The following is a 25,072-nucleotide window of genomic DNA, read 5'->3' as shown; positions in this document are numbered from 1 at the left end:
ACAAAACCATCATGGATTCAGGGGAGGGGAGGAGGATAATCCCAAGCATGTGCTTGGGGCGGCACAATTCTAGGGGCGGCATTCTGGTGAGTTTTTTGTTTGTTTTTTTTGCTTGGGGTGGCAAAAAACCTAGAGCCGGCCAAGGCTAGAGACATGGGATAAGGCATTTTCTCTGGATCTGCATACACAGGAACTGATTCATCTTTCGTATAGAGAGGGTTCTCCAGTACCAGACCTATGTGCTTTTTCTAGAGATGTTTGAGTGGAGCAGAAATTTAACACAACATTGCCACCTCTGATATTTACTGTTTTTCTTACAGCACCAGCTCCTGGAGTGAGATAATTACAGGAGAATATTTAAAACAAATGACATGGGTACTCCCTGCCTGTGGACGTTCCAGCTAGAGAGCGGAGCATGAAGGCTTGCGCAATCAGGCCCCAGGAAGACAGGAAATGTTGTGTCATCACTGCTTAGGTCCCAATCTGGCAAGTTGATTCAAAGCACGCAGACCCACATACCCATCCAGAGCACACATGAACTTAACAAGCAAAAAGGTCTCATGTGGATCAGCTTGCAGGATCAGGCCCTTAGTTATTTCAGAAAAACAAACCCTAGGAGCAGAGTTTTAATCAGACACCACTTTATGCAAAAGCCCATCAGCTGGGCAAGAATTTACAGAGAATCATACCCTCATGAAAGCATTTTTTATTATGTAGCAAAATATCAAGCTGCTTGAAATTACTCTCTGAATCACTGTGCAAGGCCACGTGCCTCAAGCATTTGTAATTTCCTGTAGCTTTCATTAAGACAATCCAAGTAAAGTTTCGTAATGAAAGCAAGGAGATTGTGATTATGTTGCACACTTCATTACCACACTAAATGAAGAATGTGGCAAGTCTTTGATAAAAAGCCAAACAACAAACCCAGCTCTTGGAAGCTTTGGTGCTTCAGACAGGGAATGTTCACAATGCATGTTCCAAGTTTAGGTCACTTCAGTCCAAGATCACAAGAGGTTATTTCCTGGGAGACATTAACGTAATTACTATACTCGCTTTCCATAAAGAAGTGATTAGATGAGCCCACAATTCCTGTACAGCTATTTGTTTCGAGTAAGTCAGCTGAAGTTGGTGTGGCAGGGAGGATTCATGGCCATACCTAGTAATCATATGAAATCATTCTGCTAATAACAGAGGTACCTTGATATAATTTAGTTTTAATACTATAAGGTGCTCTCTCTGAACAGTCATGCATCTGAGGAAGTGGGTAATCACCCACGAAAGCTCATGCTCCAAAACGTCTGTTAGTCTATAAGGTGCCACAGTATTCTTTGCTGCTTTCTCTGAACAGAGTGGCAGCTAGACTCATCTCTAGCCTGCTATAAATTCAAGGGAAGAAGATTCAATCAGAGAAACTCAGAGTTCTTTCTACCATCACACAAACTCTTCTAGGAATTAATGGAAAGCTCAACATGTTTAAACAGAAAAGCCATGGAGGCACAGTGGATGCTTAGGAGGAAGAATGCAAGTAGTGGCATTCTAGGGCAGCTGACTAACGTGGTCAGACCCCCCCAAAAAATGGTTACTCACCTTCTCGTAACTGTCGTTCTTTGAGACAAGTTGTTCACGTCTGTTCCAATCAGGTATGCGCGTGCTGCATGCATGATTGTCGGAAAGTTTTCCCTTACCAGCATCCGTCAGGTCAGCTGGGGAGCCCCCTGGAGTGGCACCTTTATGGTGATCAATATAAGACTCTGCCGACCCGACCCCGCTTCAGTTCCTTCTTACCACCAGTGATGGTCGTTGGAACAGCAAGTGCTTCCCTTAGCTTGTTCATTAGGTTTAGTTTAGGTTTCAGTTCTTAGTTCTGCACAGTTTAGAGTTACAATTTTGGTTAGGGACCGTGGTTCTACCCTATCCCTTTCCTCCCCTCAGCTCTGGGGCATGCCTCAGGGCCAAGGGTTTAAACCATGTGGGATCTGCACTCGAAGAAGAACAGACCAGTTTTGATACTCCTGTCCCACCATGTATTGGTAGGTTGCATCTTTAAGAGTAAAGATTTCAAAAACAATTTTTGCTGAACCAGAATATAAATTTTTCAGTTATCTGACCTGCTCCGATAAAGACTGCAGGGAACATGTCTGCTGCTGAAAGCCAACACCACTGCCCCCAAGGCAGCATCCTCTGCTCTGCCTGGAGAGTACCACAGACAAAAGGCACATGTGCACCCCACAGCCAGAAGCTGTAAACTAATCAAGGCACTAAGGATGATTACTGTCATTTGTGTCCTCCCACATTACATCCAGAGAGCTCAGCTGGTTTCTGTTTTGCAGGGAATACTTGATGGACACATTCTGTGGCCAGGACTTGTACTGCCTGTTAAGGTAAAATTCTGCACAATTTAGAAGAGGAGAAAAATTGCAACTTGATATCTGACTTGGAGGAAATGCAAACTCATCTCACTGATGGCTATGATGCATTGGCCCAACAATCCAAGCTGAGTGTGTCCTCTATTAATGGAGAAAACAGTAAGCTGACACAGAGAAGAACTGTTGTCCTTGTTTTGAAAACCCCTCCAAGGATTTGCAACCTCACAGACATTGGCTCCCTTCACTCCTCCCCCTCTCCTGCCCCAGGCTCTTCACGCAGTTTCCATACTAGTGGTGTAAGAGCCACCTCCTCTGTAACATCTAGAACAGGGGCCCTGCCACCCTGCATCTCACTGACTCCACAGCAGTTTGCAAATCTCAGCTGAAAACATCTCCCATGGCAAATCTCAGCTGAAAACATCTTCAGCATCTCTCACTCCCTCTGTTGTTATCTTCTGTGCCAGGGAAGATAATGGAGCAGGTAATCAAAGAAATCATCTGCAAACACTTGGAAGGTGGTAAGGTGATAGGGAATAGCCAGCATGGATTTGTAAAGAACAAATCGTGTCAAACTAATCTGATAGCATTCTTTGATAGGATAACGAGCCTTGTGGATAAGGGAGAAGCGGTGGATGTGATATACCTAGACTTTAGTAAGGCATTTGATACAGTTTCGCATGATATTCTTATAGATAAGCTAGGAAAGTACAATTTAGATGGGGCTACTATAAGGTGGGTGCATAACTGGCTGGATAACCGTACTCAGAGAGTAGTTGTTAATGGCTCCCAATCCTGCTGGAAAGGTATAACAAGTGGGGTTCCGCAGGGGTCTGTTTTGGGACCGGTTCTGTTCAATATCTTCATCAACGATTTAGATGTTGGCATAGAAAGTACGCTTATTAAGTTTGCGGACGATACCAAACTGGGAGGTATTGCAACTGCTCTGGAGGACAGGGTCAAAATTCAAAATGATCTGGACAAATTGGAGAAATGGTCTGAGGTAAACAGGATGAAGTTCAATAAAGATAAATGCAAAGTGCTCCACTTAGGAAGAAACAATCAGTTTCACACATACAGAATGGGAAGAGACTGTCTAGGAAGGAGTAAGGCAGAAAGAGATCTAGGGGTCATAGTGGACCACAAGCTTAATATGAGTGAACAGTGTGATACTGTTGCAAAAAAAGCAAACATGATTCTGGGATGCATTAACAGGTGTGTTGTAAACAAGACACGAGAAGTCATTCTTCCGCTTTACTCTGCGCTGGTTAGGCCTCAACTGGAGTATTGTGTCCAGTTCTGGGCACCGCATTTCAAGAAAGATGTGGAGAAATTGGAGAGGGTCCAGAGAAGAGCAACAAGAATGATTAAAGGTCTTGAGAACATGACCTATGAAGGAAGGCTGAAGGAATTGGGTTTGTTTAGTTTGGAAAAGAGAAGACTGAGAGGGGACCTGATAGCAGTTTTCAGGTATCTAAAAGGGTGTCATCAGGAGGAGGGAGAAAACTTGTTCACCTTGGCCTCCAATGGTAGAACAAGAAGCAATGGGCTTAAACTGCAGCAAGGGAGATTTAGGTTGGACGTTAGGAAAAAGTTCCTAACTGTCAGGGTAGTTAAACACTGGAATAGATTGCCTAGGGAAGTTGTGGAATCTCCATCGCTGGAGATATTTAAGAGTAGGTTAGATAAATGTCTATCAGGGATGGTCTAGACGGTATTTGGTCCTGCCCTGAGGGCAGGGGACTGGACTCGATGATCTCTCGAGGCCCCTTCCAGTCCTAGAGTCTATGAGTCTATGAGTCTATGAGTTGTTATTTGTATTTTAACTCGGTGAAGGGTTTTGAGATATGGCTGGTAAAGTCTGTCTGTCACAGCAAAGCAGGAGGATGCTGACCACTTTCTGTGTCTACTTTACATTGTTACATATTTTTAAAGTGAATTTAGTGCAGGCAAAAGGGCCTGGATTTGCAGCCAGCATGTCTGAAGTCCACCAAACAGGTACAGCACAGGTTGCCTCCATGCTAGCATCCTAAATACACCATCTCACCTATGTACATCAACAATGACTCAGTGACCTCACTGCCAGTGAATAAAAGCATTACAATACTGAAGGCCATCCATCAAGTGCTTGAGTCCCTGTTGATTCTAGCTACAGAGATGTCTTTTGTGGGGATTCCTAGTGCTGTGGATACCTGGCCAATGAGAATTGGACCAACCTACCACCTCATTTCACACAGTCAAAAATATGACAAATAATAATCACTGCTGGTCTGGGCTGGATTTCACAAGTAAGGTGAAAGACCTTGCTTTCTATTCCCAATACCCCAGACCAACCACTTCCATTCTCCCCCCTCAAACCCACCCAATCTTTCATTTTTGAATGACTGGATCATCTTAAAAACAACGAGGAGTCCTTGTGGCAACTTAGAGACTAACAAATTTATTTGGGCATAAGCTTTTGTGGGATAGAACCCACTTCATCAGATGCATGAAGTGGAAAACACAGGAGCAGGCATAAATACATGAAAGGATGGGAGTTGCCTTACCAAGTGTGAGGTCAGTCTAACAAGACAATTCACTTAACAGCAGGATACCAAGGGAGGAAAGATAACTTTTGAAGTGGTAATGAGAGTAGTCCATTTCAGACAGTTGACAAGAAGGTGTGAGTAACAGTAGGAGGAAATTAGTATTGGGGAAAATAGGTTTAGGTTTTGTAATGCCCCAACCACTTCCAGTCTTTATTTCTAATCTGATGGTGTCCAGTTTGCAAATTCATTCCAGTTCTGCAGTTTCATGTTGGAGTCTGTTTTTGAAGTTTTTTTGTTGAAGAATTGCTACTTTTAGGTCTGTTATTGAGTGACCAGATCTTAGTTTTCTGAGTTTAACACCAAGACCACTGTGTCTCACGAATGGCTCTGGCATAGTCATAAGCATCTCAGAGCTAGATCAAGAATGTTTCAATTGTGATTTAATGTGAAAGGTTAAGGATTAAAAATGGACACTAAGGGAACGTCTAGTGTAGATGCAATAAAATCAATCCCCATTCGCTCGGCCGTCAACTCCGGAACTCCACCATGGCAAGAGGCGGAAGCAGAGTCGATGGGGGAGCAGCAGCGGTCAACTCGCCGCCATCCTCATAGGCAGGTAAATCCACCTAAGATATGCTGACTTCAGCTACGTTATTGGCGTAGCTGAAGTTGCATATCTTAGGTCAATCCCCCTCCCCCAGTGTAGACCTAGCCTAAGAGTTAGCAAGAAAAAGCTCCAAATACTGCCACCTGATTTAACTGAGCACACACACTCCCTTTGCTACCAATTCAAACAAATCACTTAGCATGGTTGTAGACTGTTTCATCTATAAAAACACAAGACCTTTTATTCTGTACACATTTAGCAACATCCATTCAGCTGTGTAATGTGCTTCCGCATAAGGCCTGCAGCAGCAGAGTTTTCAGGTGCAGTTAACAATGTGCTGGTAACAAAAATTAGCTTAAAAACATTTTAATGTTCCACACTCTGGGGTCTGGGACAGGGCAGGTTTGTGGGCTCCAGAGAAATGCCTTCCTGATGCAAAGGAGTTAATTTGATGTAGGGATTCAGATTCTGATCCCTTTCAACTCTCTGTTGCCCTTTCTCCTGCACTTCCTTCAAAGTATATACATCCCGTATGTCATTGTAAGAAGTAGCCAGATAGCCCATTGCAGTTGTCATTAAGCTGCATACCATGGCTACTTGGAGTGTGACTAATACCATTGTTTGATTCAATTCCCCACTGAACTTGGACGAGAGACTTCCATGGGAGATTAACTTGCTGATGCCAGGTCTGTCTGTGGCCTATTAAATCTGACTTTCACCACTGACTTCAATGGGGAGTCTCACGGGCATTAGGAGCTGACAAGTAATTCTAACGATTGAATCCGATGGGGAATTTTTACAAGGGCAGTTCTGCAGATCCATGGAAAATCTGCCCCAACAGCGTCTGTCCCAGACAAAAAGATCTCTGTTATTAATGACAGTCACCTGAAATTCATTCCCTGGCTCACTGAGCAGGTGTTTAGAAAAGAACTGCATTGCAAGGGTCACATCTTTGGGAATTTGCCCTTTGCAGATTTTATGCTGTCTAGCAAAGATGTCTCCATCCATCTTTCATCATTTGAGTTATATCAGCTAGCAAACATGATCAATTCAGGGTACATTTGCCTGAGTAAGGATTGCAGCATTTAGAACTCCAGGTTAGGAATAGCCAGTGCCTTGCAACAAAATCTTTTGTTTTATAATATCTTCTTGGTAGTCCATCGATCCGATGATGACAAATCTGTGCAGATCATCTATTGCTGGTCTCATGGTGTGCCCTCTGATGACTGTACAAGCCAATTCTAGAGGTGCACATTTTGCTGCAGATGGTGCATGGGAAGTTCGCGGTCAGTGGATTGTGCGCTGCTGATGCTCTGTGACGTCGTTCACGTGCCTCTTGTAAACGTCGGCAGCGGTCTTCCTCAAAGGCGATTCAGGTATTTCTAACTGTTGCATGCCACTGTGTTCTGTCGCTGGCAGTGTCCTCAACGTCCCTTGGTTTGATACTGCTGTACTGCAGATTGGTTTTGATGGTGTCCTTGTAACGTTTCCGTGGACGACCTATATGCCGGATGCCCTGGGAGAGCTCACCATACAGAAGCTGGCGGGGGATTCTGTTGGCATCCATGTGGCTGACATGACCAGTCCAACGTAGCTGTGACTTCATGATCATCATTTCAATGCTTGTCATCTGGGCTCTCTTGAGGACCTCGAGATTGGGCACTTTGTCTTGCCAGCGGATCTTCATGATGTTGTGGAGGCAGCGCATGTGGAATGCTTCAAGCTGCTTGATGTGACACCTATATAGTGTCCATGTTTCGCACCTGTACGAAAGAGATGAGAGAACAACAGCTCTGTACACAAGCAGTTTTGTTGACATCCGGATGTTGTGGTGGTTTAAAACTTTGACATGCAGACAGCCAAGTGCCTGGCTTGCTTTGGATATTCATGCGTTAATCTCATTATCCAGTGATCCATCACTGGATATGACACTACCCAGGTATTTAAAGTTCTCCACTACTTTAAGATGAGTGCCGTCAATGGAGATACTCGGGACAGAAGCATTTGATCCAGGTGCAGGTTGATGAAGAACTTCTGTCTTTCCGAGGCTGATAGTTAGTCTGAAGAGTTGCAAGGCCTCAGCAAACATGTTGACAATGTGCTGAAGATCATTTTCAGTGTGAGCCATGAGGGCACAGTTGTCGGCAAAGAGTGCCTCAAGAAGGAGTTTCTGCACTGTCTTAGTCTTTGCATTCAGGCGACGGAGGTCAAAAAGTGAACCATCGTGCTGGTATTTCGAGTATATACCTCGGTCCAGATCTTTCATTGCATGGTTAAGGACGCATGCAAAGAACAGGTTAAATAGGACAAGTGCGAGAACACATCCTTGTTTCACGCCATTGGTGATGTTGAAGGGGGCTGATGTGGCTCCATCAGACAATACTTCGCCTGTCATGCTCTCATGAAAAAGGTGTATAATCTGAACAAATTTTCTTAGGCAGCCAAGTCGTGTTAGAATGGTCCAAAGGGCTTCCCTATTGACGGTATCAAACGCCTTTGTCAGAGCTATGAAGACAGCATACAGATGCATATTCTGTTCAATGCACTTCTCTTGTATTTGTCTGACAGCAAACACCATGTCGACTGTGCTTCGGCCAGGTCGGAAACCACATTGACTTTCAGGTAGATTTGCCTCGGAAATACTAGCTATTAGGTGTTCAAGATGATGCAGGCGATGATCTTCCCACCAACGGAGAGGAGGGATATGCCTCTATAGTCTCCACATTCTGCTCTGCTGCCTTTGTTCTTGAAAAGAGAGACAACAGTAGCGTCACGGACAGGGCCGTCCTTAGGATTTATGGGGCCCTAGGCAGTATTGTTAAACTGGTGCCCCTATGCCGGATGGCAGCCCAAGCTCACAGCCTGGTGGGGGAGGGGCAGGAGGGACTTGACAGCAAAGGATAATGAGATGCCCAGCCTGCCTCATGGTGGCGGAGAGTCACAGTTCCCCGCAGAGACTTCCATGCACTCTCCCTCATGCAGAATGGACATGAAGAAAGTACCTAATTAAAAGCACTAAAATTTGGGAATAAAAAATGTCAGTCACAGGTTTTTTGATATGCCCTGAAGTTTGTCAGAGATTTATTTGCAAAAACTTCATAGTAAGGGTGAGTCAGCTGTCCTGCTGAATACAACATTACATATAATGGAATACATGATGCAGCTCTTCTCTGTTTTACATTTTCTTCATCAGTATTTCTAAGTTGAATTTATATTTTAAATGTACTCAAATCTTAAGCCAGCATTCCAAATTACTACATATTTAACTCACTGAAACAAAGACATTCTTTTAAATTAATCAGAGAGATTTAGTGTGTTCATAACAATGTTCATTGCTTTTAGAAAAAGGGAACAGTAATTTACTTTGTGTGAGCTCCATAACAAAAGACATGGTTATGAAATTTCACCAACTTTAAAAAAATATATTTCCAAAGATTTTAGGTATAACAAGGATTTTGTCTTACTAAGGTACTGATTTTGCTGGAGGGTTCTTTTAAAACTAGTTTGTCGGATAGTCAGAAGTAAAGAAAGGGAACTCTTTGTCCAGCTATCTGGAAGGGAAGGACTGTTGTCCCTTTAAGGGCTCTCTTCAGTGGGGAGTGGGGGGAGAGGTGGTGAAGGGATGGACAGAAAGGACAGGAAGACTTGGAAGCACTTTTTTTTTTAACTATAGTAATTAAAATGTGTATTTTAGATAAGGGAGGTCTTTTGAAGGATTTATTAAAAAAACTATGTGTGAAGATCCACACATTTAAGGCTAAAGATGATTGTGCATCTAAAACTCTATGCAAGCATTTTTTAGAAATGTGATTTTATAATCTTCACCAGCTCACTAATGAAATATTTTTAAAGCAAATTTTAAACTAAGGTCCTGTAGACTGACACGTTCTGTGTAAATATTACATTAATGCACAACTGTTTTTGTCAGTAAAGTCAGAAACTGACAGTATAAAAATTTATTTGGGCATAAGCTTTCGTGGACATCTGATGAGATGGGTTCTAGTCCACAAAAGCTTATGCCCAAATAATTTGTTAGTCTTTGAGGTGACACAAGGACTCGTCCTTGTTTTTGTTGATACAGACTAACAGGACTACCACTCTGAAACCTGTCAGTATATATCTTGGGGTTGGCAAATGCCTGTTAAATGGCTTTATTACCCCTTGAATGTCTCTTTAACAGTTTCAATGTTGTGCTAATAGGTCTGGCAGGCTGGAGGTTTTTTCACTTTTAACTACTATATTCCCTCCCAAGGAAGACTCACCAGGCTAGAGCAGCCATCTGTGGGAGCCTGCAGGAAGGGTCAAAACAGGGATAGGAAAACATGGGGTTGGACACTAAGACCCAGTGGTGCCCCAAATTTTCAGGGGCCCTACGCAGCTGCCTATGTTGCCTATGCCTAAGGACGGCCCTGGTCATGGAGGTCCTAGGGTACGTTTTCATCCTCCCAGGTGCTGATGATCACACTGTGGAACGCTGCTAATGCTGCTGGACCTGCTGCTTTGTATCTCTCTGCTGGTATCCCATCTTTTCCAGGAGCTTTTCCTGAACTCATCTGGCTAACAGCTTTCTTAATCTCATCTATAGTGGGCAGAAAGTCAAGACCTGTCAGAGCAGGTTGTTGTGGAATTTCATTGAGGACATTATTATTCACGGTTGATGGTCTATTGAGAAGGTTGCAAAGTGTTCTCGCCATCTTTCGTTGATGCCTTCTTTATCTTTAATCAGCGTTGTGTTGTCTGATGAGAGCAATGGGGTGGTCCTTGGTTTAGAAAGTCCATAGACAGTCTTAATAGCACTGAAGAACATCTTTGAGTTGTGAGTCTCAGCATAGTGCTCAATTTCTTTGGCTTTGCTCTCCCACCAGTTGTCTTGTATCTGACGGAGGTCTTTCTGTGTTTTGCTCTGAAATGGTCCCGTTTAGAGACTGAGGAGGGGTCATTCTGCCATTCAATAAAGACTTTTCTCTTTACTTCCAGTGCTGAGCATATTTCTTCTTGGTTCTCATTAAACCAATCCTGATGTGTTCTTTTCTTTGGTCCAAGAGATGTTATTGCTGTGTCAGTCACTATCTGCTTGAACTGGTCCCACTTTTCGGTTACAGTACCGATCAGTTGTCGTGGGATGTCAGTTTGTCATCAAGACTCCTCTGGAAATTGTTGAAACACTGAGCATCCTTCAGTTTGGCTATGTTGAAAGCAGGTCGCACATGCTTAGGGCATTTGTGCCGAGAGGGAGCAATGTGAAGTTGAAGAGACATCCTGATTAATCTGTGATCTGTCCAGCACTCTGCACCTTGCATTACTCTGGTTATCATTACGTCTCTGATGTCTCACCTTCTGACAATGGCATAATCTAGTAGATGCCACTGTTTGGACCTAGGGTGCATCTACGTCGTTTTGTATTTGTCCGCTGTCGGAACAGAGTGTTGGTAATGGTCAGGTCATTTTCAGAACAAAGGCTCAAAAGAAGTAGTCCATTGCTGTTAATTTTGCCTACACCATGTGGGCCGGTTACTCCTTTCCAGTTCTCGCTGTCAGCCCCAACTCGGACATTGAAATCTCCAAGTAGGAGTAGTTTGTCTGTTATAGGTGTGGCCTTGATCAGTCTGTCGAGATCTTCATAGTATTGTTCCTTTGAGTTGTCAGAGCATGTTAGAGTGGGTGCATATGCACTGATGATGGTGGCATGACATTTGGCATTTAGTGGGAAGCGTAGTTTCAGCAATCTTTCACTGATACCCACTGGAAGGTCTGGGAGTTGATGCATCAATGAGATTTTTATTGCCAGACCAACTCCATGTATTCTGTCCTCTGTCTCAGTCTTACCCTTCCAGAAGAAGTTGTAACCACATCCTGGTTCGCTCAAGGAACCTTCCGCAGGCAATCTTGTTTCACTTAATGCCACTATATCAAAGTTGTAGCGGGCTAGTTCTCCAGCAATGAAAGCTGTCCTTCTCTCAGGTCTTGCAATAGCTTCTCGATCCATGAGGGTACGAACATTCCATACACCAATGGTAAGTTTCCTCAAATTTTTCTTTTGGTTTCAGCTGCAGGTTGGGTTAAACTGCCAGCTGCAGCTTGCTGGCCAGTTGTTCTAGGGCAGGCAATTTTTAGGCCACCTTTTCTAGGCCCCTCCCTTACTAGGGTGAGCAGTACTGTCTTGAAGAGGGCTGCTCAGACACCTAGGATGCTGCCGGGCAACTCTGCTGCCCCAGGTACAGAGCTGGACGACCACCTATCCACAGGCCGCCTGCGTGCAGGATTGGGACTACGACTCCCAGTGGTAACCTCCACCTGTCGCTTTGCCCCTCCCCCATCGCCGCAGGACTTGGGTGGTATGATGATGATGTTTGATGATTTGCACAGGACCTGTAAGTGAAAACTTTTTAAGTGGTAGAGCCGTTGCACGGGAGCAATCCCACTCTCTCGACCTCAGAAGCCAGACACCAATGGTACGAAAAATCGTCATGACTCATAACTTCTTTGGTTGCAGTGGATGGCCTTGACGTCTTTCGTGCCTCTTCAAGCCCTTCACTGTCCACAAAGCATTGCAGAACCGCCTTCTTCACCGTTGGATCTTAGTGATCTCTTTCACCCAGTCTGCTGGAGCTGACGTTGCATGCAGGGTAGGCATATCCCTAATTCATTGAGGATTTGAGTCCCATCGGTTACACTCACCTGATTTAGCCGGCCTGTCGAAGCCATTGCCCGGGGTGTGGCCACTGTGCATGCTGCAGCTACTTGGAGCCACAAGTGAGAGCTGAGCGACAAGTGGGGACCAAAGTGGATGGACCACCCCCGAAGGGGTATGACAAGTCCCCCCATCAGAGGTACTACCCCTCCCTAGGCACCCCATACACCCCTATAATAAAGGTCATGATTAATTCAGCTTAACATCCTGACTCTCCACTTTTCAGCTGCTTCCTGGCTGCATCATATAAAACCACAAGCACCCAGTCTCCTTCCTTGGCAGAATCGTTAGCACGGTCCCTCTCCCTTCAGCAGTCTCTCCTCTTTTGCTCCGAGGCGCTCACCCTCCATTTATCTACAGTATACTACATCTGCCATCTATTAACACCAAATGCACATAGTCCGCCGAGGGCCATTCCACCAGCCAGAGTGACCATAATCGATAGTGTAGCGAGATCTGGCTCAATTCTGCAAATCCACAAATCTCTGGGGCAGCCCCACAGGTACATCAGGTAGGATCAGGGTGTGCACCCTTTCACGCTTCAATGGAGAGCATGAGAGCACGGTGTGCTGGGGTGATTTTGTCTCCCCCTTCCCTCTTCCCACCTCATCCATGCCACTGTTGAATATACTGAGCTATTAAAGGAAGGCTAGATCTCTGCGAGCCTGTGACATTTCGCACAAAGTCTTTTCCACTTTATGCCTAGGATTTGGCACCGACAACGCACATGGAATGTGCAAATAAGACAGTCCAGGTTTCTAACCCACATAGCAATACAGGTAATACGCAGGTTTGAGAGATCCTGAACTTTGTTTCAACACAATGACATTTTTGCATCCATAAGCAAGACAAGAACTTCATGCAAGAGGCCATGAGACATATTAGTCAAAGGTCTCGGTTTACAGCCCAGCTGGATGAACTCATCAACACTCTCCATGGTATTTGACCTCAGGGGTTCTGGTGACCCAGCTCTAAGGTTCTGGACCTTGGTCTTCTGCAATGAGGTGTTCAACTCCATTTGTGGAGGACATGTCAGAGACCCAGGAGGGTGGGGCTGAAATTCTCTAACTTCTCCACAAGTGTAGTTTTGGTTGGTAAGCATTTCTTGACCAACCCTGATTCCAACATGTGGAGTGGCAAGTCCTAATATCAAGTTGATAGCTCAGGAGAAAAGGGCTCTGAGGAGAATGCATCCCTGCTACACACCTGAGGCCCAGGTACTATTATCCCAGGTACTTAAAGGATTTAAATTCATCTTTGACTGCACTGCTCCTCATTATTTAATGTTCTAGCACAGTGATACTCAGACTGAGGCTCTTGAGCTGCAAGTGGCTCTATAATTTGTCTCCTGTGACTCTTTGCACCGCATGATATTAAAACACTGTGTGATTTAATTATCAAGCAATCCAAGTTGTTAACCAATCAGGATGCTTCTACTATGTTATCAACTACAATTGGTCAATAAAATAAAATAATAAGACTTGGTCAGTCGTTTTGGCTGTGAGAATATATATAACTAAATATTTCCCCGTCATACTGTTTAAATATGAATCTATAGTACTATAGTCAATGAAACAATGAATTCACACTACTGTGGCACTTTTGGGTAATGTTGATCACTAATTTGGCTCCTGACCCACTGAGGTCTGAGTATCACTGTTCTAGCATCATTTGTACATTTGAGAACCAGGCATTAGTTACCATGATGTAAGTAACAGCCAGGCAGGGCACTTTCCTAGGTCAAGGCTTGGGTTTGACTGCATGCTCGGCCATTGACTCAAAGGGAGACACTTATCACATTATGCAATGATGGCCAACTGGGTGATATGAATGAAGTGTCCCAACTCCAGGATGATGACACCCCGCTTCACACACTGCTTGAGGAGAGACCACCTGACCTTCCATCCTTGGGCATCTCTTGCGGGCTCCCCATTTCTTCCAAAACCCAGTTGGAAAATGTTATCTTTCATAAGTCTTGTCCAAAAATTTCCCATCTAAGATGTTTTGCATTTTGACAAGATGCAATTCTTCATGGGGAGCTTCTGCTTCCTGCAGAAATCTTTGATTTTTTGTCAATATAAAACCCAAACACTGAAGTTTTCCACCAAAAATGTTGTTTTTTTAATCTTGGGGGGCAAAAACCTTAACAATTTTTCCTAAAAAATACCCCTGCCTCTCCTACCATGTCTGTTTTTTGAGCTTGCCTCTCGTCTGCCTCCCAGAACACCCCATGCTCTCCTTCCACTTCCAGCCTCACCCCATCTCCTCCACTTGTCTAGAACAACCCTCAGCTCTGTCCCCGCCAGTCTTCCCACTGCTGGGGGGAGAGCTTCCCACTGATCAGCCCTGCCACCTGAACAGTTCTCTTGTATCTCTCGAGCTCATCAACTCTCCACCTGATTTCAAATGAAACTGAAAACTCATTGAACCTCATCTCCATGTATCTACTCTTATGGATGATGTAACTCTGCAGAGCCTTTGGGGACACAGCTGCTCTATAAGTCATCACACATTACTGGGCAGTACAATTATTCACTGCAAGAGGGCCTTGGAGACCTTGGTCAGTAACTTTTCACTTTTCATGGCTGGTGCTCTACCATTTGGACCCCTGCTTGCTGCGAGAGTTCCCCTATGCTCCATATTCATTCATGTCTACTTTCCTTCCCTTCTCTAGCCAATTGACAGCAACTACTCATCCATACCCTCTGATGTGTCAACAAGTGCAATCTCTTATTTCACAGCCACAACAAAAGCAAACCTTCTCCTACTTAAATCCATTCAAAACACTGTTGCAAACACCTTCCTGGCTAGTTGCTCCATGTCACCCCCACTTTGTCTCTTCCCCCCGCCCCCAACAAGTCACTTGTCTTGGCCCTTCATGGCTTACTCCTGACTTACCTATTATCTCTTGTATGATGCAGAGCTGTTGACTTGTGCCTCAAATCCCACCTGATTCCTGTCAGTCTTCATTGCCCATTAGTCGCATTTTCCAACAAGACCCTTTGTGATTTCACCCTCCTGCCCCTTAATCCTGTGTGGAGCTCCAGCAAAAACCTGCTGTGTCTGATTCCTTATCTGCAAATCTGCCTAGATACAGATGCAGCATGGTGCATGGAGAGGACACAAGACAGGGAGTCAGGAGAACAGGAGTCCTAGTGCTGCTTCTGTCACTGACTCATTGAGCAGCCTTCAGCAAGGCCCTTGAGGAGCCTCAGATTTCCCATCTGTAACATGAAGCTGATATTGTTAATCTCCTCCTCACTAGGGGTGTTTTGAAGCTAAAGCCATTAAGGCCCTTGCCGATGCCTGGATGGGAGCACGGCTAAGCGGAAAATATTGTTACTGTAACATTCCACCCACATGATAACCCAGCTTCTGTGCTCAGACACCTCCTTGGCAAACACCCTAATCAAACACGATAAAGAATCTCATGGTGCACTGTCTGGAGCTAAGCCGTATTTGTTTGCTTGATATCCCCAGTGTACAGCACATTTGCCAGAGATGGAAGTAAAACCATCAGCCACATTCAGCTGTTCAGGCCATCTGTGGAGAAGGGGGCTGTTGTCCAATATCTTCGCTATGTGCAGTACATGATGATAACCCTCAATTAAAGGTCTGAAGGTCTTTAATCATCTCATATATCCATGCCCTTCCTTAAAAATAACACTTGTCTGGCCTTTTGCCAGGCTTCAGGGCTCTCTCCTGAACGAGGACTTGTAAAAATTTCTACTGTAGCTTCTCCGGTTTCTGTCTGTGTTGTCTGTGCCTGGTGCCTTATCAGTTGAAAAGCTTCTGATCTATAAATAAGACCTTGGTGTGTCAGCTATGGGCTTTTTAATTCCTCGGCATTTTTGATTCCCAGAATATCCCCATCCTCTCTCATTTAGCAGACACACATGAACAAGAACATTTGACATCTCAGGCTTTCACTCGCTCACTCTCTCTGCACTATTGTTCTGGAGGAGCCTTTCCATTCAGTGTCCACCTACAACATACACTCTTAGCTAACATTAGTAGCTGTTTTGAATGGTGGAGACCAACTGATTTGTTTTTCCTTTTGATTACCGGAATTTATTTTGTTGGTTTTGTTCACTTAAGTATGGGTCTAGTAATCGATAACCCACATAACAGCCGGTAGGGGGTGCTCTTCCCTTCCATGCTGGGATTTTGAATCCAGGGCCACCACCTGCTATGGGGGCAGGGAACAAGTGCTGTAGCAACTGTTGTGGGGGCCTCAGTAGTGGTGCTCCTCCCTCTCTGTCAGAACTGAAGCAATGCCCAGGCTGCTGGAGTGGCTGTCTTTTGGATGCCATATAAAACTGAGGCCTGGACCAGTTCTAGTTACTAAAGATCCATTTGTGTCTTTCCAAGAAGAGTGAGGCTGTTTGCCTTGGTAGTCTGGCCAAATCCCAGTATGGGTGATTATATTCCATCCACCTATTGTCCCTCATTGCTTTACCATATATAGTGTTCCTTTGTTTCTTGTCCACAATCTGCCAAGGGTGCTGTTATAATGGTTACTGCTTCCTGCTCATAGGTAGCTACATTTCAGTGGTGCGAGATGGGAACTAATCCCTCTGTTTAATTGCTTTTTGTAATTCTGTGAAGCCGCTGGAGGCATTATATAGATATAGATTAGCTATATAGATCTATCTCTCTCTATATAGATATACATACACACACACATACACTGTGTAATCTCTCTAACTCCTGGTCTCTTACACTTCCCAGGAGTTCTCTGCTTCTTTAATAAAACTACTATGGATCCTTCAGTTTCACCACATACTGTAAATTATACTGTAATTAGCAGGTATTGCTCATATCTATTTTTAAATCCCTCTCTTTGTTGCCAACTGGAGTTTGGGGACAATAAAGGATTCCAATTACATCCTCCTGTCTTTCTGAAATGCCTTGGATTTTGTTCTACTTTTCATACACTCACAGACATTTCAGACCAATTACTTACAATTGCTCTCCCAAAACATTGACTGGCCTCTATTATTTGCCACATACCTGGTTCTTTTCTTTGGAGTAAGTCCAAACTGACCTGTTAACTTGTTGGCTGCTCAGCAAGCAGTGTAGGACAGCGGGCTAGTATTAGTCCAGAAACACACACCCGTAGTGGCTAGGCTGCAGCTATTTCAGACAATCACAAACTTTCCCCCAGCCAGGACATGGTGATGGCATTTAAATTTGTCACCAAACTTTTCTGTCAGCAAAAACCCAGCATCTCTCTTGGACTGGCCTCTTCAGGATTTAGAATCCTTTTCCATGGGAATTTTTTTTAACCCTTTCAATCTTGCCCGAGTGCAGCCTGCCATAAGCCAGGCTTTTTTCACATGTATTTCCTCTCCAGACACGTCAAGTTGATGATGATAATCTATTGATATTGCTTTCATCCAAAGATCTCACAGCCATGCAGAGTTGCTTGGTAGAACAGTTACCTTGCTTACTGCTGTGTTTTAGTGCCTGGAGGAGCCTGATCCTGTGGGCACTGAGGACCTTTGTCTCCCATTCTCTTGGAGGGAAGTTAGGGTCACTAAGACTTTTTGTAGGATTGGGCCTTAAATTAAGAAGGAACCAATACACTGGGACACTACAGATGGTCCTATTTGGGGCTGTGGCCAGGTGAAGTAATATGGTTACAGCTCTCTCTCTCCTAAATGATGGTTGTATCACAAAAAACATGCTTCCCAAAACATAACAGTTCCGCTTCTGCACATAACACTAATCTACCTCCATCCAGGCATCTCTGCTCATTTGTCTTCTGAGTATTAAACTGTGTCTTCAATTCCTCTGCTTCAGTTCTCCTACCCTCATGCATATGATTCTTTACCTCTCCCAGTACTCAGAGGCAACAGATGATGTACATGGTATTAGAACCTGAACAGAAGGAAACTGTGCATAACTGTCTCAACTCTTCATTGTTCTCGGCTTGCCTCGGCCTTGAAAGTATGAACCCGTAGATGTTATAATGTTTGAATAGTTTAAAGAAAAACACAGCTAAATCTTGTACTGCTTTTGATAATGGAACATCAGCAAACCATGCACTTCGATAACAAATTTTCCCAGAAATACCTTCAGTAAATCTCTCCTGCAATATTTAATGTTTTATGCAAAAAAGAGTCCACTGCAAACAAACAGAAGCAAAGATTATAAATGGAAGAGGGGGATCAATTGTTAATGATCTGTGTCGAGTGACAATACAGCACTATTTAATCACTCAATATTAGTGTAACATGCTTATTCTTTCAGCTGCCATCCCTCATTTCTTTTACCCATTTTTCTCTCAGCCCTGTAGTTAATACTGAGAACTGAACTTCTAAAAATATCTAAGAAAGGGATTTAGCTCCTAAGAATCTTTCTTTCCAATGTCCATTATACACAAAAGCTGAGCCCTAAGCTTTCATTATATAGGTCATGTTCAAAGGACACTGTCAAAGATTAGAAGCCCCAAATTTTACATAACTATGTTTTCTTATAGCATTTTGAAAAGAGCATACGGTCCTGGACATGGGGTTTTGCCCATGAACAATATTTCAGTGCTTTTATCCCCTTTTAAAAAATCTTAGCCAGCAGCCTTGCATTTGCTAACAAGCCTCCATAAGAAACCAGCATGCACAGTCCAGTGCCCACAAGCAACCCTATAACAACAAACCAACTTTCATGCAGAACAAAGTTGAATACTGTGCCACCTGTAGAGAATTACAGCACAGTTGTTAATAGATCCCATGGACTGTGCAACCTCCCTCAAATCCAATTTCTAACTCCAACTTTTCTCCCACATTCTCTGACAATGCCAGGCTCCCAGCTCATTATTTAGAAAGAAAGAAACAAACAACAAAGGACCAAACATGAAGGTGCTCTGTATAAAAACTAACTCACAACCTTATTCTGTGTAGTCTTTCCCTCCCCTCTATCTAATGGCTTTTCTCGCTATGTCGTATCTAAATCTAACCTAACTTACCTACTCCTCAGAGCAGGAGCCGTTTCTTCGTTCTCTCTGAAAACCATCATCCACATTCAGGGTGCTATAAACAAATGTTCTATAACAATAATAAAAATAATGTTGCTGCCCTATGCAACATCCCAGGATGGCAGCCCCTACAGGAAATGGCACAACTAGCACATCCAGACAACACAAAAACCATAATATTTAGAGGCTGCATGCAATTTCCCCAGAGCCAGGAAATGTAGAACTGAGGAAGATTGCTCCAGAATGAGTTTAGCTCATCACAGTGATACAAATTAAACAAGCTATTTTGGAGCTTGCAAATTCTCTATTGCTGGTAGATGAGAAGGAGTTTACTCTGTCAACATTTATCACTTTCCCCCACCACCACACAGAACAAAATTCAGTGTGGGCTTAAAGGTTTGTTCTGGGGATGAGTGTGTTGGTCCCGCTTTCTTTCTCCCTCACTCTCAGATGCTTGACAGTGCGATTTGGGGGGGAAATCCTCAGTTCTGCTCACTTCCTCTCTGCTCCATCCTTGGAAGCCCATCAGCAGAAAGTTCCCCTGGGCCCACCTGCTGCTCTGCCATCCTCGCACACACTCTTTAAAAGGGCTGCTTTAGGTCGGAACAATCCATCCTCCTTTCACTCTCACATGTGCTCACTTCACTGGCAGCTCACTCCAGCTCTCCAAATCAATCACCTCCAGCAGAAGATCAAGTCGGAGTCAATAACACATTTACCTTTTCTAAAATGGACAAGTAAGTTCAGCGGCCACAAAGTTGAAGGGCCAGGAGTGCTGGCTTGCATCTGGCACTGGGTAGGAGACATTGGGTAAGATCCCCCAAATCCAATGCTCTGCCAAATACACGTCAGCATTAAAGCGCAACACCTCCTCCTGTTCCAGTCTCAATCCCCCACTCAGCTCTGCCAAAGGCATCTCAATCTTCACCTACAGTATCCCGGATTCCCTGCTATTCCAGCCCTTCACAGGTTTTCACATCGGTCCTGACCAGCAGCAATGTCTGCTTTTCCAGTCTTTGGGCCCACATCCAGCTCTACTAAAGGATCACTGAGTGTCACCTGGGATGGGAATACATGACGGCCCTATAGAGTTTTGAAGAGTATAAGTTAAGTTAAGAATAGCAGAAAAGTTCAGTCAAGGCTGTTAGTCATGTAGTACGCCCCGGTGTGTGTGTATTTCAGTGGGCTAAGAAAAGCAATAGATAGTACGTGCTTCAATACCTAGGAACAGTGGTTGTTGTAGTCTGACTTTCCAGGCTTTGTGGGCTTATATTTAAGTCTATGGGCCATATTCACCCAGGTTGTAAGTGGGTATTATTCCACTGAATCCAATGGCTGAATTTTGCCCACAAGGCTGTTCATAATTACATATTTTTACTACTACATTTTAATGTATTTTAAAACTGAACTAGTAACACACAAAGAAATACTGCCAAGACTCACAAGACACCAAATTCAGAGAGATGAGACCAGTGTAGCCTCATAAACTGTTACCCACAGAATCAGAAGCTGCAATGAATGTACAAGGTTCAGATACTTTGCAAACAATGGCATAGCTATAACATACAGAAGTCTTCAGCAACTCATGAGTGTAGCTGCAGGCAGCCAATCTCTTCTGTAGCTGCAAATGACTGCAGCCCGAGAGAGGGAGCTGCAACACTGACCTGCCATCTCTGGCAAACAGACAATTTAGGGTTATGGTTTCAGAATCAGCACATTCCTAGGGCAACATGTGTTCCAAGCAGAGTTCTTTGCACTAGAAGCACAAAACCATTTCAGTATGTTTAAAAGCTAGAATTAGCAACCAACATCAAATGGCAACAACAAAATCCTCCTTGAGGTTCCCAAGTTCCAGAGAGAAAAGGCATGTGTGTGTGGCATGAGTGTGTTTTTCAGAGACCTGCACTTTCAGATCACCTAGCCTCACGGCTAGGACTTCGGACGCTAGCGTAAGAAACATGTTACAGCACTCTGTGACCCTCTACACAAACCACAGGGATGGTATCAACCATATGTTCAAAGTACAGCAAGTCCTACAGCTGAATGGAGAACAGTAGAGGAAATTCAGAAGGAATTAACTTGGGTCACTCACTAGTTTCTGTTTTATTCCACTCAGTTTCTTATGCTGCCGCAGCTTGACACACTCCTTTCTGACAGCATTATCACAATGGACCATCCCTTCTCAGGAGTTTCAATTACAAGGAACGACACACCTGTAATGACTCTTCATTGAGAAGCCAGTAGCCTAATTTGTTCCAAAGCAGCTCTGATTTGTGGGACAGGAAGGAGAGAACAGACTCCTCAATGCTGAACAATCCCATCCAGGCAGCTTAACTAAATTAACTCACCCTGGCACTGCCAGGGAATGACAAGGCTGCAGGAAAGAAAGATCAAGTCAAGAAGATATTTTGCCTATGTATTCTTCAGATTGACTTTTCTCACCATTAACGATCCATTTATTGGGCAGGAAACAAATGACTAAATCATGAAGTGATTTTGACTTCACCTGGAATTCTAAAGTGCTCTAGACGGTTAACACTTGTCTGATAAAGACCACCAGGTGGTTCAAAAATAGTAAAACAGCTTCTCTTCTTCCAGGGATGAAAAGGCTTTCCATTAACATTCTTGGTGACAAAAGAGACGTCTTTACTGGAGAGAGGCAGAGACGGGTCTAAGTTATGAGTGCTTCCTGAGGTATTAAGTGTCAGATGACAAGGGGAACACATTCGTTTTCAGAGTCTGAGTAAATTTATAGCAGCTCAGTTGGTTTTGGAGAATGAAAGGGACAAAGGAGCCTTTCCAAGAGTTATTGCTACAAGAAAAAATTCTCAAAGGAGAGAAATCTTTTTTCCCGAGCACTCTGCTGGCAGCACTTTGAGGAGTCGCTATTGATGGAGTTCGTGCAGAGTAATGCCTGGTATGTCACAGTAACTAACTACCCCATAAGTCCTGGTAAGTAGTTTGTGTGTCACTCCCACAGCTCGGGAAACCAGCAATGCAAGATCTCCTATCCCTGACCTCATAACCGAGACCATGGCTTACCCCACTGGCTTTACCCTACAGCCAGGACAGTTTAAGTCACAGTAACTGGAAATAATTTAAGCAAAAGAAGTGGGTAATTTTTTTTTTGGCAGTCTAGGATTCTCTCTGGAGGCATTCTTGTATGGTGCCATGAATGCTTAACAGTCCCTAATTCGTCAATTTGTGAACACTTCCCTGTGTCTGCTTCCTTGTTCAAATATTCTGTAGCAAAACAATTTTCTTCAAAACTTGACAAAAACACTTCACACGTCTCCGGAGAGAAAAATGAGAATATTGTTCATCTTAATATATTCATTCTATATTTAGGGAGCTATTATGTAAGAAATTCATATTTGACATTATCTGAAAAAACAGAGCTGAAGTCATATTTCCTGTAGAATTAGGGGCATTCTCTTTGCGGTTTTTGAAGCCCAGATTCCAACGTTGGGAAAGGCAAGACTTATGGTACTTTCAGTAACAGACCAAAATATGCAGTATTACTTCTATCATCTTCAAACTCCCCACTGTAAGGAAGGAAACTTGAATTCAGTTCTATGTCCCAAAGGGAGAAAGTAAAGTTTAATAAGGTGTTGTACCTCTGCAACCACGGAGTCTCAGTCAGGGGAAAAGAAGGAGTCTAAAATACCAAAAGGAAAAAGCATGATTCTCTCTTTTAATCTTTAAGTGCAATTATCATCACTTCAAACTAGGGTGACCAGACAGCAAACGTGAAAAATTGGTACTGGGGGTGGAGGGTAATAGGTGCCTATATAAGAAAAATCAGGACTGTCCCTATAAAATTGGAACATCTGGTCACCCTACTTGAAACATCCCTGTTGTCAGTTTCTGACTATTTTAGACCAGCCAACTTCAGTGTGGCACAGAGCCCCAAATAAAGCACCATTGCCCACCCAAATCTGGCCAGCCGACTGCTCACATAGTTTAAATATTACCTCATTCCCTTAACTACATTCCTTCCACAGTATTGTAGGCCCACTGTGGTATTAATACTGCAGCTGGATCTCACCTGAGGACTCATTTTTCCCCAGGGAGCACATCACGGAAAATCTGCAATTAGCCTTTGAATCATATTTTTGCAAAAAGCAGGGAGTGAAGGGTTCAAAGTGTATCCAGAAAGGTACCAAATGCACATTAAAAAGCCAGAAATGAATTTATTCTAAAATCACCATCTTAAAAACACTTTAAAAAATGGCAAACAAACTGTAGCGCTCAAAGCAACACATCCATTCTATTAAAAGGAGAAAAATGGTTTGCAGTGGCAAACAACTTCACACCAATTTTATGCAGATCATCTGCTTTCCAAGGTACCAGTCACAATACCACGCAGCATATGGGATGCTATAAATTCAGGGAACGGTTGCAGTTTTAACCATAGACTTTAATTCCAGGGTAAATTCCTCTGGTTTCCATCTAAATTTATCTTCCTAACTAAATTACCCACTGCACTACCTCTCGCAAAGCTTCCTGCAGATAGAGTTTGTGAATGCTCCGTTTGACAGAACAGAACGTACAAAGTTGCATTCTTTTCTTATTGGCAAAAATTCTCCAAACTGCATAATGTAGTGTGTAAGTTCCTCTTCTATATGCAAAGTGTCTAGGAGACAGGCTGATAAGAAAAAGTACTGATTATGCTTGATCTATTGCTTCTTACAGTACCCTGCACTTTTTAGCAGACTGTATGTTTATCTCCAACATTTCCTCTCCATAAACAGAGATTTCTAAGATAAAGTGAAGCACATTACCCCATCCTCTCCACCTGATCCATGCAGACGATAGTAAAAAACACATGCTTAACCCTCTGCCTGAAGTAGGATCTGTATCTCAGACACTCTTCCTCCCTTTTCTTTTGTATGTTTTCTACTCCTTACCATTGGAGTTGTCTTGGTCCAGGGGATTATCTGGCTCCATTACTTCAAATAAAAGCATCCAACATGCAGTTCTCCATGCAGCAGAGGCATAAAAACACAGCAGTTGCCTAAGCTGATTCACCTGATTTATGAATTAGTGCTGCATCCATAAGAGGCTGTGTTTCTTCTTTTGTATTACATCTGGCTGCTTTTCCAACTAGATGGCTGAGTATTACAGCATGCAGGCCCCTTTCCAGCATTCTCTTAATGCATTATATTTAAAGTAGCAGTAACCTTTTTCTCCTCCCTCCCTCCCCACCTAGGACTAAGTTAAAGCAGCATCACTAGGCGGAACTGGCAGAGAGTGAAGCACGTTCAGACCAGGACCTGCAAGCATTGTCCAATTCATGTTGCTGCAAAAAGAAAACGACTGATACAATAAAAATCAGTGAGGTTTGCTACAGGACTGTATGTGCGGCAGAGAATCACACCAAAACCCACAGGAAAGGTCTGCGGGGTTTGAGGAATGCCAGCGCACAGCCCCTGCCACTCAAACACAAACTGAGTGCCCCACTCCAATCTTCTGGAATGCTGGATTTCATCCAGCACTAGCTTGCTCCCTGACTCTGCTGTTCCCCCGTGTCCATGCGGTGTCTTGGAAAGGAAGGAGGTTGTTTGCAGACTGAATAGAGCAGCCACTGTCGAGCAGGGAGGAAACTCAATGACAGCACTGGGCAGTTGCTACACGCTGCAGCAGGGACCTTCTACAGTGACCTATATTCACCTCCCTTGGCAAGCCAGCAGCCACTCCTAAATTGGCTCGTCAACGAGCCAAATGCAAACAGGACTAGAAGTGAGCAGCAGCTATGCTCAAATCATGCAGCAGGCCAGTCCAGTGCAACTGCAGCCTGTCTCAACTGAGGCAATGTTGTCTAATGGTTAGATCGCAGGACTAGGAGTCAGAACTCCTGCGTTCTGATACTGGCTGTACCAATGAGCCACTGTGAGACCTCAGACA

The 25,072-nt window shown here is 43.8% G+C and overlaps 1 pseudogene; it reads right to left on the bottom strand.

Annotated features, from left to right (window-relative positions):
• The window catches only part of LOC115636205, a 162,692-nt pseudogene extending 138,498 nt beyond the window's left edge, over positions 1–24,194 (bottom strand).
• Between the last annotated feature and the right edge of the window lie 878 nt (positions 24,195–25,072).

The sequence above is a fragment of the Gopherus evgoodei genome, chromosome 16 (assembly GCF_007399415.2).
Source record: "Gopherus evgoodei ecotype Sinaloan lineage chromosome 16, rGopEvg1_v1.p, whole genome shotgun sequence".
Lineage (NCBI taxonomy): Eukaryota > Metazoa > Chordata > Testudines > Testudinidae > Gopherus > Gopherus evgoodei.
Note: the sequence above shows the minus strand (reverse complement) of the source record. Positions and strands in the feature narration are given on the sequence as shown.